Raw genomic sequence first — 22,711 nt, forward strand, 5'->3', positions numbered from 1 at the left:
AATTGAGTTTATTTCAGCTTGCTCTATTTGTGGCACTTCTGTTCAAAGATGGAGGTCTTGGTTCTTTCTGAGAATGAGTGTGAAGTGGTGATGTAATAACTAATGTCTATGGGTGCCAGTGACCTCTACTAGATGGTATGTCAGACCTACTGAAATATGTATCCTAAACCCTAATACTCCTTGTTAAAGTTTTGGCATAACTGCATGTGACATACCAACGTACAATCCAGACTAATGAATTAAATACAATAGTCTCAAGCTAGGCCTGTGTTTGTCCTATCTGTCACTCTGCTGTGACTACATTAGTTCAAATGCCAAGGCGATGCCTTCTGTCATGCTACCTCTGAGGCCTGAAAATCTTTTCATGACTCCAGCCACCAGATTTCCTCACCTCATTCTTAAAACTCTTCTGATATTAAATGCAAATATACAATACATAACACTAATGCAGCTTTAAGGTTGCAAAATTAAATTCTGATATTCCAAAAGTTGAGGTTTCTTCTACATCAATAATTTGGCCAGAGACTTTAAAATTTGTAAGATTGAGTGACTATAGAAAATGCAGAAGTTATACCATTTTATCCTAACGAGATTATACTGTATCTTACCAAAAATAGCCCTGTAAACACACAGTTTAGAGAAAATGAAGGAAATTATGTTAATCACATTCCACAAAAGCACTCAGACAAATGGCATTTATTGAAAATGTTGACATTAAGTGAAATAAAAAAGAACTTTTAGGATGATAATTTCTTTAATGCTTTCTTTGAAGTCTCTCATAGACTACAGTGACACTTTCAGGTATACGCATTTGTGATATGGCTTCATTCAACTCTATTATTACTATTATTTTGAAATGGGGTTTATTTAAAAAAATCTGTACCATTCTGTGTACCAAGTAACCTTATGTTGATTCCTAGATTTTTAAGGCCAAAAGGGTCCATGGATCATCTACTCCGTCTTCCTGCATTACTCTGGTCATGGGATGTCACTAAATTAATTTCTGCATCTGATGCATAACTTCTGTTTGAGCTATAGCATATCTTTTAGAAAGACACCCAGTCCTGATTTAAAGGCAGAGTTATATGGTAGAGCAAATTTGAACTCCACAAAGCACTGTCAACTTCACTAAGACACAGAGGCAAATTTTCAAAAGTGGATGATCGCCTATATATGGAACGAAAGAGCGTCTAAGACAGAAGGAGAGAGTGACTGGCTTCCCAAATGGGCATTTAAGTGCATAACACAGGTTTTTGTGCATCTAGACACCCAGATGGTCTAAATTCAAGATTTGGTCATCCAGTTCTTGCCACCAGTTACAAAACCTTTCCCTGCAAGGGAAACTGATCATCATCAGCAATAAGCTAAAATAGCTCAGCTGCCACAAAAATTGGTGGCATATTCCAGCTGATATTTCCTTCCTTTTAATAGAAGAAATTATTTCCCTCTCTTTCCTCTCCTTGTCTCCACTTCAGTAAAGCATCCCCTGTTCAGCAAAACACTTGTGAATCCCATTCAGTTCAATGGGTTTAAGCACATGCTTAAAATTAGGCACATGCTAAGGGCTTTGCTGAATAGGGGTACACTTAAGTACTTGTACAAATACTTTCCTGAATGGGAGGCCTATATCTTTTAAACAGACACGTTAATTGATTTTGACTAATACATTCAATTTAACAAGGTCATTTACACTTTCCCCCACATCACTCTTCCAATTTGAGCCCCATATTTAAGGACAAAATGCCATCCCCAAATACAGAAATATTTGTCTCTATTCACTGCATTGTCCTGATGTTACTGTAGGCAAAGTTGCATATCTATTTTAACTCTTTTAAATTGTGACTTTATAATAATATGATGACAGAGTCTCTCATCGCGAATGACATTTTTTTTCTGGGGGTCAGCGTGCTGCAGTTTTTATTTGAAATAGCACAAGAGTTACAGCTAAAGGCATGAACATGAAAAATGACTGGATATCTTACAATCAGCATCAGGATCCTCTGTAAAGGAACAATAGCAGTCGTAGCAAACTCAGCCAGCTGTGAACTCTGTAGGATCACACTGAACTTTCCTTGTATATGCCTCTAAATAAATACTCACTCTTCTGCTTTCAGTGATACCATCAGTCTACATGTCCCAATGATAAAAGTGTTGTTAGGCATTGCCATGCTGGGTCAGAGACAAGGTCTATCCAGTCCTGTGCTATGTATCTGATAGAAGCCAGTACAGATGTTTCAGAGGAAGGTGCAAGATACAAGTATGGAATAACCTGCACTTAAGGTAGCATTTCCCAGTTTTGAAAGTGGAACCACCTTTCAGGAAAATGAAGGAGGGGGTTTACAAATTGTGCCCCCCTTCAAACCTTCTCAATTTAGTGAAATAAATGTGGTAGTTACTTCTCAGAGCTAGTGTTTCAGGCTGTCTGCACACTCTGGCAGAAATATCTGCACCCTTTACACTCAGGTCACTTTCTGAAGTTTTTTTTTGTAAAGCCAATCACTTATTTTTTCTAAGACTCTGGAGACTAAGTGAGAGATCTTATTTGATAAATGTCAAATAAGAAGAGTAATTGTATTCTGAATGTTACTAAAGAGCTCTCGAACAAAATGATAGCCTGTGGTAATGAGTTCCACAGGTGAAAAAACATTGTGTAAAAAGTATTTATTTTAAACTATTTTAAATTGTTTGCCTTTCTGTGTGAGTTGTCTTACTACTGTTACTTTTTAATGGTTAATAATAATTATATTGATTGCCGAGTGACACTGATTAATGAGCGGGGGGTAATAGGGTTCTTGTCCCAGAATCAGGCTCCACACAACTAAAACTGACAAGTTCAATATCTTGTCGGGAACCTTGGGGTTTATGGCAAGGGCACACACTGAGAGCAAAGCAAAACCTTGGTAATTTTTATTAGAGCAAGTAACAAAGAGACGAAAGCTCCAAACCACATAAACATATAGGGATAATGTAGTATTGGGTATATCTGTGGTATCATTCTTGCATATGCTCCGTGACTTGTATACTCACACCCTGCCTTGAGGATCTGGTGGTGAGAGACAAAGAATCAGTCTGGCACATTGAATGAGTCTGATGGTCTAAGTTCTCCAATGCCCAGAGATTGGTGGTAGATAACAATAGAGCTTAATGGGTCAAATGATGGAAAACTACCCCCCTCCATATGGCAGTTTGGCCTAGTATAGTGCTCAGGTCCTATTGTGAATATACATTTTGATGCCAAGCCTTCCATGTACAAATCTAACCTCCTCACCCTCATAATATTGGGGCACACTTATCCTATGGATTAACATATTCATACCATTTAACTCATTACCTTATATGTCATCTATTGCTCAAGCAAATTTGTGGTTAGACATCTGCCAATGATTCTGTCCTAAAATATACAAGCCCAGTATCACTTCAGCATTCCTGCGATTGCCTGGTACCGTTATGTTCCCATTCCTGCTATTGAGCAAGCTACTCTTAGTTTCCCAAAGTCAAAAGGTAACTATCAGGACATTTATCTATGCCAAGGATCTCAGGCCTACTCTGCTCAGCTATACTTATATTAACTTGCTTAAGCTAAGGTCTTGCAGGATACAGGCCTGTAGGTTCCTTGTGTTACTGCTAAGTATAATAAAAGGCTAAACTAGCTCTCTGGGCTCCAGTACAGTGCTTTTAGGCAACTCTATTGTTAACCTTTTGCCCTAGTGAAAATTAGTCATTTGTTCCTATTCTTTGTTTTCTGTGTTTCAGAGTATGGGTAGAGTAGAGATATTTGATCCTGTTTTAGCTTTAGTTAAATGATTGCCAGTTACCTTGAGTTTGTTAACACCCAGACACTTCTCAAACAGTTGTCCCAGGACACAAACATTTGTGGTTTACCCTTGGCTGAGCAGGATAAAGAATTTTAGACTTCTTGTATGTCTTAATTCTTCATTAGGCAAGATCACAATGCACATTGGCAAATATAACCCTAACTATGCTTACAAAATGATGGGGTCTAAATTAGCTGTTACCACTCAAGAAAGAGATCTGAGAGTCATTGTTAGTAGTTCTCAGAAAACATCCGCTCAATGTGCAGTGGCAATCAAAACTCACAGGGCCACTGGGGGCGGGCAGAGCCTCAAACTCAAAGGGGACTTCAAATGTAGACACTTGTTAATTTTTTTAACATTTGATAAGTTTTGCAACTTGTTTTTATGAGCATCCCTATCAGACCAAAATGTGACACCCTCGCTCAGCTTAGAGCTGCAAATTTAAGCAAATAAGAAATGTGATTTGGTAAAAGACATAATTTTTTTGTTAACTGATATAGATTTTGTCACATTAAAGAGTTAAAAATGTTCATAAATATTAATAAAAATATATCGGTTCTGATGGCACAAGATTAAATCGTGATGAACGTGTCCTTTCAGATCAGCTGATTCTAGAAAAAAATGACTACTAGTGGTTGGTGCTGGATCAAGTGCGTGTTGAAAGGTAGAGAATTGTTACATTTTAGTGTCTGTATCGTTTTATGTCTAGTTGACTAAGGAATTATTTATGTGTGAGAATTCCTCATTATTATCTTCATATGGGAGCTAAAAGAGGTGACTGATTGGTTGGTTGAGCCCTAGCGTGGTAGCTTGGCCATCATCAGGCTTTTGTAGCCTATAGGCCCAGATTCAAGGTGAAAATTTGTGAGGACAGTCTTTTACAGTTTCGTGAGAACACACATTTAAATATTTTTGGACATTATCCCTCTGTCTGTATCCGTGTCTGTGTTTACTATATATATGTCTTCCCTTTGTCTTCAGCTCAGCCTGTTATATTATACCTTGCGTACTTGAGTTTTGATTTAGTGATAAGGATAATAACCTGTCTGACTGTTTCATTTTATGTTCTTAATTAGTACTCCTTCATTTTAAGTCTTTTCAGCATTTGTGTACCATTCAGCATTTGTGTACATGTTTACAGTAGAAGATTTCAAGTGTAGATAAGCTACTTATTTACAGCAGAATATTTCAAGTGTGGATAGGCTACATATTTTCTTTCCAACATTTCAGGTGTAAATAGGCTACTTATTTACAGTAGAGCATTTCAATGTGGATAATCTACTTATTTACAGCAGAACATTTCAAGTTGTAAAGGCTACTTATTAACACTAGAACATTTTAAACTGTGCATATGCTATTTATTTATAGCAGAACATTGCAAATATGGTTGGGTACATGTTGTGTATTTTTCTCAATTTGCCTGCATCAATGGCTCCAGATGAATGCAGCTTCAACATGTTGAAACAGGTAAAGAACTATTACCGTTCAACTATGGGATAAGAGCATTTGAATGGGCTCGCCATGCTTACTATCAACTGTGACATTGCACGGAAGCTAGGTTTTTCCTCAATAATTAGTGCATTTGCACAGAAAAAGGCTAGAAAAGCATGTGTTAAATAAAAAAATATTCAAACTATGTCTCACTCTTTTTCTGGTGCCTTATTTTGTTTTCATGTGTCAACATTTTTTATTTGTATTATGGCTAGTGGCCTCCAGACCTCTGAGAGGACCTGAAATATCATAATGCCTCTAAATAAATCCATGGTATGCCCACATCTGGAATACTGCGTGAAAATCTGGTTGCCCCATCTCAAAAAAGATATATTGGAATTGGAAAAGGTACAGAGAATGGCAACAAAAATGATTAGGGTTATGGAAAAACTTCCATATGAGGAGATATTAAAAAGACTGGGACCTTTTAGCTTGGAAAAGAGATGACTAAGGGGAGATATAATAGAGGTCTATGAAATCTTGACTGGTGTGCAGAAAGTGAATAAGGAAGTGCACATAATGCAAAAACCAGGGGTCACCCAAAGAAGTTAATAAGCAGCAGGTTTAAAACAAACAAAAGGAAGTACTACTTCAGACAACGTACAGTCAACCCATTAAGCTCATTGACATGGGATGTTGTGAAGGCCAAAACTATAAAAGGGGTGAAAAATAACTAGATAAATTCATGGAGGATAGTTCAGTCACTCTCTATGATTGTGATGGGCAGGCTGCAACCCAATGCAGTGAGTGTCCCTAGTCTCCATTTGTCAGAAGCTGGGAGTGAATGACAAGGGATGGATCACTTGATTACCTGTTCTGTTCATTCCCTCTGAAGCACCTGGCATTGGCCACTGTTGGAAGACAGATACTGAGCTAGTATGGCTGTTCTTATGATGGGTGCACACAAACCCAAGATAATTTCTTCTGGTCTACTTTATTTAGAATATGCTTGTAGTTCATGTTACTGTTCCTACCTTGTTCAAAGATAGATGAACAGCTCTGTTTGTCCCAAACAACTACTCTGAATCTAAGACACCGCTCTCAAAAATTGCTTTTCTTCTCAGTGTTAACTCCTCCATCCTTAACACATTATTATCCTATTCCATGAACAGCTATTTTATGTTGCAATTGGCTATCAGTCAGTCTGCTTCCATAATCTAGCCAATCAGATAACATCCAAATGAAGTTGTCTCCTATTGGTTTCTCCACGGGATAAAGAGATCACCTCATTGGGTAACATGAAATAACTTGATAAGTCTTTTTATTTGTAACTTTTGTAAGTATTTTGAAAGTATCTTAACCCCAGCACGTTCCAGAATTCAAGGGGTATAAGAAGGCCCCGTAGAATAACATCAACTACATTTTAAACCTTGTATATTTAAGTTTTAGTGTCTTTCTGTCTCTTTTAAGTTTTATTTTCTCTTGTAGTTTTCTTTTTGGTGAATCAGAGCACTGAATAAATAGTCGAGTTTTTCATAGGAATGATTACAGCCCCAGTAGAGAAACTGAATCCATGCCTCTGAGCCAATAAGGCTCCAAGATGATATAATATTTGTGAAGAATGTGAGAGATATTTCCAATATTTTTATGGCTATTAGTTGGTGTGGTTATTGTGTTGCTTGCTAAAAAATAAATAGGGATTAACTCAGTCTTAGGGCTTGGCTACATGGGAAAACAGATCAAAATAGCTATTCCACACTAGCTTTTCATGTAGACACTCTTATTCTGCACCAAGGTCTGGTTTACACTAGCAATCAAATCGGCATAACTATTTCACTTATGGGTATGAAAAATCCACATTTCTAAGTGGCATAGTTAAGTCAACCTAACTCACAGTGTAGGCAGCACTAGATTAAAGGAAGAATTCTTCCATCAAACTAGCTACCGCCTTTCGGGGAGGTGGATTACCTAGGGCAATGGGAGTAGCCTCTGCATTTTTGTAGGTAGTGTCCACATTGAAGTGCTAGAGTGGCCCACCTGCAGTGATGCAGTTGTGCCACCATAGCATTTCAAGTGTAGACAAGCTCTAAGAGTGTCTTTGTACAGTTTACCTTCATCTACTTTGGAAGTGGATTTATGTGGCTTTCACATTGGCAGGAACCAAAGTCAATGGCTTCAGATAACCCAGTCACTAGTATTTAACAAACAATACCGAGGCCGATTCCTTTGAAATGTTACCCCTACCGTGCTCTGATCAACAAGCTGGCTGGTAACTCTGGAAGGGAGAATCTAAATGGAGAGAATAAAACAATGAACTTTGGAGCGTCAGTGCTGAAGCTGAGGGTATGTCTACACTACAAAATTAGGTCGATTTAATAGAAGTCGATTTTTTAGAAATCGATTTGATACAGTCGATTGTGTGTGTCCCCACTAAGTGCATTAAGTCAGCAGTGTGCGTCCACAGTACCGTGGCTAGCGTTGACTTTTGGAGCGTTGCACTGTGGTAGCTATCCCACAGTTACCGCAGTCTCCGCTGCTCATTGGAATTCTGGGTTGAGATCCCAATGCCTGATGGGGCAAAAACATTGTCATGGGTGGTTCTGGGTACATGTTGTCAGGCCTCCCTCCCTCTGTGAAAGCAACGGCAAAAAATCATTTCTCACCCTTTTTCCTGGGTTACCTGTGCAGATGACATACCATGGCAAGCATGGAGCCCGCTCAGCTCACTGTCACCGTATGTCTCCTGGGTGCTGCTGGCAGACGTGGTACTGCAGTGCTACACAGCAGCATCCCCTTGCCTTGCCTTGCCTTGCAGACGGCAGACGGTGCAATACAACTGCTAACCGTTGTCGTCCTGTGAGTGCTCCTAGCTGACCTCGGTTAGGTTGGTTGGGAGCGCCTGGGCAGATATGGGTGCTCCTGGCCTGCCTTGGTGAGGTCGGTTGGGGGTGCCTGGACAAAAATGGGAATGACTCCAGATCATTCTCTTCTTTAAGTTTTGTCTAATGGAGATTCATTCCTACCTGGAATATCATGCCAGCTGGAGGCTTCTGCCTCAGGCTGCTCCCCCAGTCGGCAGCACCACGCGGTCGCACCTATCCCAGTCTACCCCTTGCTCCCATGGCTCATGAAGCCTCGACAATATTAAGGAGCAGTTCAACTATAGGCTGAGCAAGTGCATAATGGTGGTAGAATGTGCCTTCGGATGTTTAAAAGCTCACTGACGCAGTTTACTGATTCGGTTAGACCTCAGTGAAACCAATATTCCCATCATTAGAAATGCTTGTTGTGTGCTCCACAATATCTGTGAGAGTAAGAGGGAGACATTTATGGTGGGGTGGGAGGTTGAGGCAAATCACCTGGCCACTGATTACACGCAGCCAGACACCAGGGTGGTTAGAAGAGCACAGCAGGGCACACTGTGCATCAGAGAAGATTTGAAAACCAGTTTTATGACTGGCCAGGCTATGGTGTGAAAGTTCTGTTTGTTTCTCCTTGATGAAAACTCTAGTTCACTCTACTTCTCTGTTCACTCTACTTCTCTGTAAGCCAACTGCCCTCCCCTCCCCTCTTTGATCTCTGCTTGCAGAGGCAATAAAGTCATTGTTGTTTCAAATTCATGCATTCTTTATTAATTCGTCATGCAAATGGAGGGATAACTGCCAAGGTAGCCCGGGAAGGGTGGGGGAGGAGGGAAGCACAGGGATGGGGTAGTTGGCATGCAGCTCATCATAGAAGTGGCATGTCTGGGGCTCTGACTCAGAGCGGCCATTTGCCTCTCTGGTTCTTTGGTAGGCTTGCCTGAGCTCCTTAAGTTTCACGTGGCACTGCTGCGGGTCCCTGTTATAACCTCTGTCCTTCATGCCCTTGGAGATTTTTTCAAATATTCCGGCATTTCATCTTTTGGAACGGAGTTCGGATAGCATGGATTTGTCTCCTCATACAGCGATCAGATGCAGTACCTCCTGTTCAGTCCATGTTGGAGCTCTTTTGCAATTCTGGGACTACATGGTCACCTGTGCTGATGAGCTCTGCATGGTCACCTGTGCTGATCAGCTCACCACGCTGGCCAAACAGGAAATGAAATTTAAAAGTTTGCGTGGCTTTTTCTGTCTACCTGGCCAGTGCATCTGAGTTGAGAGTGCTGTCGAGAGCGGTCACAATGGAGCACTCTGGGATAGCTCCCAGAGGCCAATACCATCGAATTGCATCCACACTACCCCAAATTCGACCCAGCAGGGTCAATTTCAGCGCTAATCCCCTCGTCGGGGAGGAGTACAATCGATTTTAAGAGCCATTTAAGTTGACAAAAATGGCTTCGTCGTGTGGACGGGTGCAGGGTGAAATCGATCTAATGCTGCTAAATTCGACCTAAACTCATAGTGTAGACCAGGGCTGAGAAAGAGACAGAAGGAGAAAGTGACTTATGGGGAGCAGACTAACCCACCTTTCTCAGTCTCTGGGACACATTACACCTACCCAACCTTTTGGAAAACAAATGTGTGTAAGCTGCTTGTTGTTTTAGCCCTTAGTTTTGAAGAAGTCCCTCTGAGTTGCTGTATCACCTACTGGTCACAGCTCCTGAAGGGAAGTCTCTTGCAGGTGCCAAACTCAGCCGGACTTGCTGAGGAAACACATTGGTAAACAAAGGTGTTGTAGCCCAGGGACCCAGTCTGTGGGAGGGAGTATTGTGCATTCCACCCTGAGAAGAGTGATGGGGCAGGCATTGTAACTTGAAAGGATACACTTGAGAGAGACTGAAGCAGGTAAAAGGTATAGCTAACCTTGTAACTGTGACAATACTGAGAGAGAAAAATTGATAGTTAATAATACTCAACAAGGATGCAAAGGTACCAGGGTTATAGCAGTCTTCATATAAATGAAAAGATATGTCTCCTCTATATTGTCCTATGTCTACTGGCTTATTATAATATGTGCTTATGACTTAATTACTTAATGACCAATTATATAGAATAGTGCATGTGTAAGCATCTGTTCAAGTGCTGCTTATTAATCCTGGTTTGAACATCCAAGTTTCCTTGATTTAGTTTATTATTTAACATTTATATTATGATAGTGCCTCCAGGCCTCAACAAGGTCCTAGCTGGGCTAGCATTGTACAAACCTATAGTATCAACATATATTTATTTCAATGGGAGGTAATGCTGCTTTTTATCTTGTAATATTGTGTCCCAGGTGAGATTTATTGGGGACCAACAATTTGCAGCATCTTTTATCTTTTTTTATTAAAAGCATACATTAACTTCTATGTTGCAACTGAAAACTTTCAAATGAATTCAGAAATCCTTCAGAAAGGATTCATCCTATTTTCCAACCTCTATACAGTAGAGGTTGTAAAGGAAATATCCTTAAAAATACAGTAATCATCTGACTTCCAAAAAAAATCTTGCTGAAGAAGACAGCTTTGCAATATTCACAATCTTTTACCACTTAAAGCTAACCTAGCAGTGAGGTTAAAGGAAAGGTTGTTTGTTTCACTTCAATGAGACAAAATAATGACACAAAACCAAACAGAAAATACCTTTGTCAATTGTAAAGCATCACATTTACAACAAATGTTAGATAGAATCCTTGGGACTAAACATTTCTGCATTATCTCCTAGAATCAGAATATCAAAAATATTTGACTCATTCTGTACCCATTTGTCAGAGCTACAGTATCAATACATTCTAGTTTGCAGATGGCACTTTTAATTCAAGATCCTTCTCTGCAATCTGTCCTCAGCACCAAGGATAGTGACATAAATAATCTAGAGTGGGTGTCAAGGTTATAGGAGGAATGAGAGACATTTTTTGCAATGATTTTATTTATTTTCCTCTGTTAGACCAGGCTTCCTAAGAAACTCTTGTTTTCTGAGTCATTTGGAAGCACATTTTAAAAATTAATTTAGATCAGTTATACATGATCCTCCTTTAGTTATTAGTTAATTTTTTATCATCAAATAAGCTCTGATATTCAAATAATGGAATGCTTCTGATTGGTTAGAGGTTTTTAAATATTCCAGCTGTTCCTCCATCAGTCAGTGGATTAATGATTACAATGTTGGACCCAAAATGTGAGCAATGGCATAATAAAATATAAATCTTTTCTTATCAAGTCATCTATCATTTTAAGGATCATGCCCCTGAGGGTTCCAGATCTTAGATTTCTTAGTATAAACCCAAATCTCTGAAGGCTTGAGTACAGTACCAGTACTTCAATTGATGCCACAGAAGTAGGTTTTATATAGTACAAAAGAAAAAGAGTTTCACATAGCTGGACTTATGGACCAAGTTAAGTCCATTTTCTATGCACTCCCCAATTCCCTTCTCATTTACAATAATTTAATACTGCTATACTGTATATCAAGAGATTCACAAAGGTAATGGTCTAAATTTGATGCCACATATATAAAAAATGCAAAATGCTGCAAATGCTAAGTGCCCTGTACACCCCCCCCCAAACACAAAGAAATAAAAACCATGTATAGTTCCCCAGGGAATGGGAAGAAAGCAAACACTAGTTTACTTTATTCTGTGTACTTAGATACCAAGGTGCTTATAAATACCCGAGTTAGAGACAAAATAGTCACTGTAAAGAATATTTTTATATCAGTAATGGTATAGTGAACCTATCGAAGTCGGAGATTATTTACTTAACTATTTGCAGATATGTTCTTTCTCTTCAGATGTACTAGTAAACTCTTGGAAGTACCTCTTTGTAAACCTTTGGATATTTGGAGCAAAGCCAGCCCCATGCCTAGAGGACCAAGTGCTTCCATTCATCTTCTTGATCATATACAGAGCTGGCCAGAGAATAACAATTCCATTTTGCAACAACTTCAAAGTTTCAAATGTTGCCTTTGTTCCACACTGGATGTGTTTTCAAAATGGAAATGTGTTGGAAATGTCCATTTTCTGACCGGAAATGTCCATTTTCTGATCAAAATTGTCAGGTTTTTGACTCAGGCACGCTCTCTCCCACCGCCGTCTCTCTAGCAGTGACTGGAGAGTCCACCTGTGACGGGCTGGATCACAGAAACCCTCTTGGGAACTGTCAACTGATTTGCCAAGACTACTTCTGCCCCTGCTTTCCTGCCCTGGCAGCTTAGGACTCCAGCACCCTGTCTTGTTGAGCTAGACACACCAGTCTGCTCCAACCCAGACCCAGGATCTGAACCACATGCCCCAAAGCTGCAGACTTACCTGAAAGCAATTTACAGAAGTGTTCCTGTCTTTAGCACTCAGATGTCCAACTCCTAATGGCGTCTAAAACCCAAATAAATCTGTTTTACCCTGTAAAAAGCTTATACAGGGTAAACTCATAAATTGTTCACCCTCTATAACACTGATAGAGAGGTATGCACAGCTGTTTGCCCCCCCAGATATTAATACATACTCTGGGTTAATTAATAAGTAAAAAGTGATTTTATTAAATACAGAAAGTAGGATTTAAGTGGTTCCAAGTAGTTACAGACACAACAAAGTGAATTACCAAGTGAAATAAAATAAAACATGCAAATCTAAGCCTAATACAGTAATACAACAGAGTACAGATAAAATCTCACCCTGAGAGATGTTTCAATAAGTTTCTTTCACAGACTGGATGCCTTCCTAGTCTGGGCACAGTCCTCTCCCCTGGTACAGCCCTTGTTCCAGCTCAGGTGGTAGCTAGGGGATTCCTCATGATGGCTGCCCTCTTTTCTCTGTTCCACCCACTTATATATCTTTTGCATAAGGTGGGAATCCTTTGTCCCTCTGGGCCCCTGTCCCCCAGTGGAAAAGCACAGGTTAAAGATGGACTCCAGTTCAGGTGACATGATCACATGTCACTGTAAGACTTCATTACCCACTTGCCAGCACACACATATACAGGAAGACTTACAGGTAAAACAGAGCCATCTGCAGTCAATTGTCCTGGTTAATGGGAGTCATCAAGATTCCAAACCACCATTAATGGCCCCCACTTTGCATAATTACAATAGGCCCTCAGAGTTATATTTCATATTTCTAGTTTCAGATACAAGAGTGATACATTTATACAAATAGAATGACCACACTCATTATATTATAAGCTTACAAGAGACCTTTTGCATGAAGCATATTCCAGTTACATTATATTTAAACTCATTAACATATTTTCATAAAATCATATAGAGTACAATGTGACACCACACTTTCCATTGAAAACTCTGTTGCAATAGACACATCTCTGCAAAATATTTAGGCTTTGATGAGATGGGATTTTTCTATGAAGAAACGTTTTATAGAAAATATGCTGACTGACTTTAGTCACACACGTTGTCTTTACCAGAGGTTTTTTTACCTAGAGTTGATTGCCAATTATCTTGAGGTAGTTAACTCCATTTTAAAGGCTAACCTGGATACCCCCCAAACAACTGTTCCAGGATACAAATATTTACAGTTTATCCCATGCTCATCCCTTGGGCAAACCACAAATGTTTGTAATCTGGAACAAATGTTTGGGGAGCATCTAGACTAGCCTGGTGTGAACTACCTTGAGTTAGCTGACACTCAATTAACTCTAGGCAAAACCCCCTGTGGGTATGTCAATATTACAGAATTTTTTCTAGTGATTCAGCCTCAGGTGAATTCCCTTGAGTCAGACTGGCATAACAGAGTGCAACCACATGACAAAATAACACTAGAGTTCCACAGGGTTGCTGTAATGGTTTGTGCCCACACTGGCACAGTACTCAGTTGTGTGTGTGACACAAAGGAGTGATCTATGCTACAATCTTAGGTCAGTTTAACTACATTGCTCAGGACTGTGACAAATTTCACACCCTGTGAGATGTAGTTAAGTTGATTTAAACCCCGGTATAGAAAGCTCTAGGTCAATGGAAGAATTATTTTATTAACCTAGCTGCCACCTCTTGGAGAGGTGGATTAACTACAGCAATCATAGAATCATAGAACTGGAAGGGATCTCGAGAGGTCATCTAGTCCAGCCCCCTGCACTCGAGGCAGGATTAAGTATTATCTAGATTATCCCTGACAGGTGTTGTCCAGTCTGCTCTTAAAAATCCGCAATGATGGAGATTCCACAACCTCCCTAGGCAATTTATTCCAATGCTTAACCACTCTGGCAGTTAGGAAGTTTTTCCTAATGTCCAACCTAAACTGCCTTTGCTTCAGTTTAAGCCCATTGCTTCTTGTCCTATCCTCAGAGGTTAAGAACAACAATTTTTCTCCCTCCTCCTTGTAAGAACCTTCCATTGCTGTAGCAAGTGTCTACACTACAGCACTACACTACTACACACCGTTGTAGCATTTCTAGTCTAGAAATAATCAAAGACTTCTAGGTGCATGTCCCAAGGTTTGTAGCACCAGCACACCATATCACTCAATGAATGTTTTCATAGGGTATTGTGGGAGAACTTGTCTGTTCCTTTTGGGGACTGTGGGTAGAAATAGTATGAGCCTGACAATTAACAAAATGATACTAGTTCCAAGTAGCCACACTTCTCATTTTTGTCCACAGCCTACATCTTAACTGATCAAGGTATAGATCCTGCCCAGAGCAATGCCCTACACTGATAATTGACACTAGCACAACTGTCATTTTGGCAGGAAAATGCAGAAACTGGTGTCACAAGGATGGGTGATCATTTCAGATGTGGCTTGCTGAAATACCCCACAATGAAGAGCTTATGAACTCATTGTCTGTCATATCTTTCCAAGTGTCCTTTAATAATGAGTATATTTACCCCGCCACAAGGGACATTCTGAATTTCTTGTTGAGTAAGCTTAATTAATTTTATTACATTGGAAAAATTTTAGAGGAGGAGGTTAACTGGCATTGACGATTAATTTTTATTTCTGTAAAACCAAGGTTTATTCTCTTGTTACTATTTAAATATAATGTATCCATTTGAATGCTTCAGAGAACAAACTCAAGCTGGATACATTTATCTATCAGTATTAGTTCATTATCTTTACCATAACCAGAGAAACTGGTTATAGTTTACCTCTCCCACGGCTTCAATCACTTCATAGGGTCCCTGGCACTGGGCCAACAGCTTGCTTTCCGCTGTGGGCACCAGGACCATTACTCGATCCCCTGGTTGGAACCGTCGAAGCTTTGCTTGGTGGTTATAATGGGTCCATTGGGTCTCCTGTGCTTTCTCCAAGTGTTCCCGTACAATGGGTGTAACTCAGGCTATCCGATCCCTCATCTGTAGTACATGCTCGACTATGTTCCTTCCGGGATTTGGCTCCTCTTCCCAGGCTTCTCTGGCTACATCCAATATGCCTCGGGGGTGGCGCCCATATAGTAGTTCGAATGCAGAGAAACCTGTGGAGGCTTGTGGAACTTCCCGGATGGCGAACATGAGGTAAGGCACTAGGGTATCCCAGTCTTTCCCATCCTGGTTCACCACTTTCCTGATCATGGCCTTGAGGGTCCTATTGAACCGTTCCACAAGACCATCTGTTTGTGGGTGGTATACAGAGGTCCGTAGGGCTTGTACATGGAGCAATGAACAGAGATCTTTCATCAACTTGAACACGAAAAGTGTCCCTTGATCAGTCAGTATCTCCTTGGGTAGCCCAACCTGGGAAAAGATCTGTACTAGCTCCTTAGCTATTGTCTTGGAAGCTGTGTTGCATAGGGGGATGGCTTCCGGGTATTGGGTTGCATAGTCTAGTACAACCAGCACATGTTGGTGGCCCAGAGCTGTCTTCTCTAGGGCCCCAATTAGATCCATGGCTATGCGTTCAAATGGTACCTCTATTATTGGAAGAGGTATCAAAGGGGCCCGTAAGTGTGGGCGAGGGCTATGTAGCTGACACTCTGGACAAGAGGTGCAGTATTGCCTGACATTTTCATGTACTCCTGGCCAGAAGAACCTCCGCAGGATCCTGGCCTGGGTTTTCTCTACCCCTAAGTGTCCTCCAAACAAGTGACTGTGGGCGAGGCTCAATATGGCTTTTTGATGTTTTTGTGGCACCAGAAGTTGATGTAGCTCCTGCTCCTGCATTTGCACCACACGGTACAGGAGATCTTTCTTCACTATAAAGTAGGGTCCTGGACCCCGGACCTTCCCCTCCACTGGTATCCCATCTATCTCAGCCACCTCTTTCCTGACGTTATCATATCTAGGGTCCTCTGCCTGGTCCCGTCCGAAAGTCTCTCTCCCAGGACTAACCTGCCTGAGCTCCCAGGGGCCGGCTTCTGCTTCTTCCAACGGCTCGTCGCCATCACGGCTGGGGCCAGCCTCCAGCTCACCTTCTGTGTTGGTAATTTCTCTGATGGCTGCTTGTGTCCATCTGCCTACTAGTGCGGTCTTCTGGCCCTGGGTCAGGATCCGGGTTCCCAAAGCCTTCGCGACCTTCCTTTCTTTTTTTTGTCTTCCGGGCCTTTTCGGGGGCTGAGAATAGATCCTGAGAAAACTCAGAAAACATTGGGGGTTGACATTCCCCCAATGATGAGTTGCTGCCAACAGGGTCTCCACCTCCCTCCAGCCTCTCCAGGGGGAGTAAATTATCAAACCCTGGATAGTCCCTCCCAATAACTACAGGATATGGGAGTTTAGGAACTACGCCCACTGTCACCTCAATGGGGTTCCCCTGAATCTCTATCTCCACTGGGATGGTGGGGTAATGGCTCACGGCCCCATGCACGCATGTCACTGCTACGCGTTTGGCTTGCAGCAGCTGGCTACTTTTTACAAGCTTACGCGATATAAGGGTGATAGCACTCCCCGAGTCCACAAGTGCTGTAGTCTCTGCTCCATTTACCTTCACCGGCCTGGTGTAGTTATGCGGGGCTAATGCAATGCCCGCAAGGTGGATAAGGGAGCATGGGACCTCCCAATCCCTCAAGTAGGCTCCTCGGTGCTGGGACACTGTGCTGCTATGTGTCCCCACTCCCCACATGCATAACATCTATAATTGTTTCTAATCATTTTCCTATCATGTGGGCTAGGGGGTTTAGTCCCAGGGTTCCCCCCACTCAGGCCAATCCCTTCCTTCTGGAGTCTCTGCTGGTTTTCAGCCCCTCTCTTCCTCCACCTAGGACTCCCCAGGGATTTGGCTGTCCCACCTTCCAGGGTTGGGGTTGGGTGTTTGCTACGAAAGGGGCTTTCCTTGGGTAGTTGGGTCAATTCCCTGGCTGTCATGCGTCTTTCTACCAGCGTGATCATCTCGTCATAGGTGGACGGATCGTTCTGGCCTACCCATTTGCGGAGATCTGGTGGCAGTGCCCTCATGTACCGGTCGATGACCAGAACCTCTAGTATCTCTTCCGGACTCCGGGACTCTGTTCGCAACCACTTTCGTGTGAGATGGATGAGGTCATACAATTAGGACCGCGGTGTTTTGTCTTCCTGGTACCTCCACTCGTGATACCACTGGGCCCGCACTGCGGTCGTTACCCCAGATCTGGCCAGGATCTCTGCCTTCAGCTGGGAGTAGTCTGCTGCAGCCTCATCAGGCAGATCATGGTAGGCCTTCTGGGCCTCCCCACACAGGAATGGGGCAAGGATGCCAGACCACTGATCTCGAGGCCAGGCCTCCCGTAGGGCTGTCCTCTCAAAGGCCAGAAGGTATGCCTCTACATCATCCTCCCGTGTCATTTTCTGCAGCCAATGGCTAGCCTGTATGAGCCGCGTCCCATCATGGCCATGGTTCAGCTCTGTAAGGGTCTTTACCTGGTTTACCAGTTCCCGCAACATAGCTCGATCTTGAGCAGCTTGGTCCATCAGCAGGCGATTAGTCTCTTGCTGCAGCCGCACTGCTTCTTGCTGGGCGGCTGCCTGGACATGGGTAGCCTCCTGCTGGGCCGCCGTGGCTTGTATCAGTGCCCGCACTACGTCATCCATTGTGGTGACAAAAAAAATTAACCCTCTTTTTTTTTTTTTTAAAATCACCCTCCTTCTTCCGCCGCGCTGTGCACACCAAAAATCCCACCTCTAACACCAGTTGTGACAAAGTTCCTCCTCTACCTTGGTGGGTCCTGCGCTTATTGGCGGATTTGCTCACTTCAGTGATCTTCCTCTCTGGTGGAACCCACAGTCTGGGTCAACTCCTCCTGTGTCTGATCAGGAGTTGCGAGGTTTGGGGGGAACCAGGGCCTGCCCTCTACTCCGGGTTCTAGCCCAGAGCCCTGTGGATTTCAACTGTCTATAGTGCCTCCTGTAACAGCTGCATGACAGCTACAACTCCCTGGGCTACTTCCCCATGGCCTCCTCCAAACACCTTCTTTATCCTCACCACAGGACCTTCCTGATAATGCTTGATTGTCTGATAATTCCTCAATCCTCCAGTAGCACACCCTCTCAGTCTCAGCTCCTTGCGCCTCTTGCTCCCAGCTCCTCACACGCGCTTCCTCTCCTCTGGCTCCTCCCCACCTGACTGGAGTGAGCTCCTTTTTAAACCCAGGTGCCCTGATTAGCCTGCCTTGATTGGCTGCAGGTGTTCTAATCAATGTAGCTATCTTCACTGCCTTCTAGAAAGATCTTAATTGGCCCCAGGTGCCTTGATTAACCTGGAGCAACTGCCATTTGGTTACCACGGTACTAGGGATTTGTTTAGCCTGGGGCTAACATACCTGTTCCTCAGTACTTTACTGTAGCCATCTGGCCTTGCCCCATCACACAACTCATAGTATAACCTCCCATGAATAATGTACCTGATTATTTGAATACTGATATTTAAACTATCTTATGACTGTTTAAAACAAACCTGTTACACCTCTACCTCGATATAACGCTGTCCTTGGAAGCCAAAAAATCTTACCGCGTTATAGGTGAATCCATGTTATATTAAACTTGCTTTGATCCACCGTAGTGCACAGCCCCGCCCCCCCCGGAGCACTGCTTTACCGTAAAAGGGGGGAGGGCTAGGTTCCAGGGAATTTTTTTTTCGCCTGCCAGACAAAAGACTATATATATATATATGTATACAACAATGATGATTGTGAAGCTTGGTTGAGGTAGTGGAATCAGAGGGTGGAAGAGGGTGGGATATTTCCCAGGGAATGTTTTACTGCTAAATGATGAACTAGCTCACGGCTGAGCCTTCAAGTGTTAACATGTTGTTAATGTAGCCTCACACTCTACAAGGCAGCACGAATGGAGGGGGGAGACATAGCATGACAGAGAGAGATTGTGTGTGTGTGAGTGAGTGAGAGAGAGAGAGACACACACACCATGTGTGTGTGTGAGAGAGACATGCATTGCCCCTTTAAGTATACTGACCCCACTCTAAGTACACTGCCTTGTTAAGTAGATCAACAAGTTGAGACAGCAGCTGCTGCCAGAAAGCTCCCTCCGTCCTGAGCCCTGTCATGTTCCCCCCACTGCTCTGTGGAGATGGGGTACAGGAGCAGGGGGAAGGAGTGGGGGGAGGAGGAGACCTGACATTAGCCCCTGCACAGCAAGCAGGAGGCTCCCAGGAGCAGCTCCAAGGCAGAGGGCAGGAGCATCACACGACAGTGGGGGGAGGGACAGCTGAACTGCCTGGCAATTGCTAGCCTGCTGGGCTTCTACCACCACAGGGAACTTAGGGGAGCTGATACTGGGGCTGCCAGTCCACCCTGTGATGGGTTGGGTCACAGAAACCCCCTTTGGGACTGCCATCTGATGTGCCTAGACTACCTCTGAGCCCATTTTCCCTGTCAGCTTGGGACTTGAGTACCCTGTCTTGTTTGAGCCAGACACTCTTGCCTGCTGCAAACATAGATCCAAGTCTGAACCACATCCCCCACAAGCTGCAGGCTTAACTGAAAACAGCTTAAGAAGTGCTTCTGTTTCCAGCACTCAGATACCCAGCTCCCAATGGGGTCCAAACCCCAGATAAATCCGTTTTACCCTGTATAAAGCTTATACAGGGTAAACTCATAAATTGTTCACCCTCTATTACACTGATAGAGAGATATGCACAGCTGTTTGCCCTCCCCTCATCTCCCTTCCAGGTATTAATACTTACCCTGGGTTAAAAAATAAGTAAAAAGTGATTTTATTAAATACAAAAAGTAGGATTTAAGAGGTTCCAAGTAATAACAGACAGAACAAAGTAAATTACCAAACAAAACAAAATAAAGCACGCAAGTCTAAGCCTAATACAGTAGGAAACTAAATGCAGGTAAATCTTACTCTCAGAGATATTCCAATAAGCTTCTTTGACAGAGTAGCCTCCTTCTAGCCTGGGTCAAGCAATCATTCACACCCCTGTAGTTACTGTCCTTTGTTCCAGTTTCTTTCAGGCATCCTTTAGGGTGGAAAGGCCTCTTGAGACAGCTGAAGACAAAATTGAGAGGTTTCCCATGGGCTTATATAATCTCCCTCTTGTGGGTGGAAAACCCTCTCTCTTTACAGGCCAATGGCATGTTAGCCCGAATGTTCCCAGGAAAGCTCAAATGTGGATTGGCATCTATCAAGGTCCATTGTTGGCTGAGCACCCCCAGTTACTTGAATAACCCCTTCACACTATGTTGACCAAATCTGCCTTCGGTGCTTTCTACAGCAAACACTTTAAATACAAGCATAGACCCAATGCTCATAACTTCAGATATAAAAATGATATATGCATATGAATAGGATGAATACATTCAGTAGAACATAACCTTTGCAAATATATGTTACATGGCATATCTAGCATAAAACGTATTCTAGTTATGTCATATTTACATTCATAAGCATATTGCTATAAAGTATTATGGGGTGCAACATCACACACCCTGGTTCCATGGCCCCGTCAGCTAGCTCCAAAGGGATGCTCTTTCTTCAAGCAGTGGACAAATCAGGCGGCTGCCAAACAACATTATAAGCACAACCTTAAATGAGCATGTTCTCTAATTGATCAGCAACATAACTATGAAACACTGTTAACCGGGATGACGTTAAGTGAGGAGTTACTGTAATCTGTGTTTTAGAGAATGTTAATATAAGCTTTAATACATTTTGAAATCTGTTCTTATCAGTTTAATATCTGATGTGTCCCCAATGTGGGGACTGCATATTAAATACATTTGTGGAACAGAGAGATGGCCTAAGAAAATATTAGTGTACACTTTGTGGTTCTGTTCAGAAATGGGTCAGTGACAAATCTTTCCATTAACCCTTTCACTTAAAAAGACTCAGCTGCATAATTCATCTGAGCAAATGGATATTTAACTGGAGACTCTAGAGGTGCAGGGTTAGATCCTGAAACCTATAGAATTTTTGTGTTAGATGTGAAATGAAAAATCTCAACAAGTTAGATTGTAAATAGGGGAATTCTTCCTAACTTTCAAATTATGAATGCAATTAAAAGCTAATAGTTACATATAAGGGCTTTAAAAGCTACAGTGGCACAGCTGCGCTACTGCAGCAGCTCTTCTGTAGCACTTTAGTGTAGAGACTACCTATATAGATGGAAGGGATTCTTCCATTGGTGTAGATAATCCACCGCTCTGACTTCTGTGAGAGAGGTCTATCTGGGAGGTCTCTGTTGTAATGTGAGCTCTTTTGGGGACAAGGTCCCATTGGGTGGTCTTCGGGGCTGTGCTGGTGCATCTAAGGATGAGGTCCTGCTGTACGGTCCTAGCAAAGGAGATGGTCCTTCCATTGGCAGGGTCCCACTTGGTGTCCTGCGAGGTAATGCTAGCCCTTCTGGTGGCAGAATCCTGCCAAGTTATCTGCGGGGAGGTGCTGACCCTTCTAATGATGAGATCATGCTAAACATTCTGTGAGGGAGTACTGAGCCTTCTAGAGATGGACTTACCTTGCATAGTCTGGGGTGGGGGAATCCTCCTATCGTTGGGGTCCTGCTTAGAGATCTTCAAGGTATCACTTGTCCTTTTGAAGACAACTTCCTGTTCAGTGATCCTGGCAACCGAGGTAGTTCTTATGGCAGTAAGTTATTGCACCATTTTTTCCTGTCGTGGCTGGGATGAATTAGCAGGGTTATGAGGGGAGTTAGAAGCAGGAGCTGGGCATACAGGGTTTCTGCATTCAGAGCAGGGGTGGGATGGCAACAATGGAGTCTGCTAGAGTTGGCCTCTTCTGGTGCTAGATGCCATTTGCAAGTGTCTTGATGTGACTTACATTTCTTCTGTGTTGCAAAAGGCCTGTCACAGAGGGCACATCAGAAGGTGATCTTGCTTTGGATTCTCTTAATGTGTCTATTAAGACCACCAAGGTGTTGGAATCCTTGGACCAGGTAGCGGATAGGGCAGAGGAGCACGTCCTTAGGGAGGGGATACTGCAAGTAGATGTAATTATTCTCCCTTTCTTCTTCCTGTGTTGGACGGGGTTCAGTCACTTGAACTGTTTTGCTAGATGGTTCTCCATGATCTGGGGGAGTAGTATCAGGAGGTTCGGCTTGGCCAGCATCCAGAGAGGTGTTGAGGCTCCATGGAGGGGGTTGGATTTCCAAGGAGATGCTATTCCTTCCAGTGGTGGTACCTTCCTGGGTGGCATTTGGAATAACAGCAGCTCCTGGCTGACTGCTAAGACTGG

The 22,711-nt window shown here is 42.7% G+C and overlaps 1 pseudogene; it reads left to right on the plus strand.

Annotated features, from left to right (window-relative positions):
* The first annotated feature begins 21,156 nt into the window (after positions 1 to 21,156).
* On the plus strand, positions 21,157 to 21,335 carry LOC123367714 (annotated as a pseudogene).
* The last annotated feature ends 1,376 nt before the right edge of the window (positions 21,336 to 22,711 follow it).

This window comes from Mauremys mutica, chromosome 3, assembly GCF_020497125.1.
Source record: "Mauremys mutica isolate MM-2020 ecotype Southern chromosome 3, ASM2049712v1, whole genome shotgun sequence".
Lineage (NCBI taxonomy): Eukaryota > Metazoa > Chordata > Testudines > Geoemydidae > Mauremys > Mauremys mutica.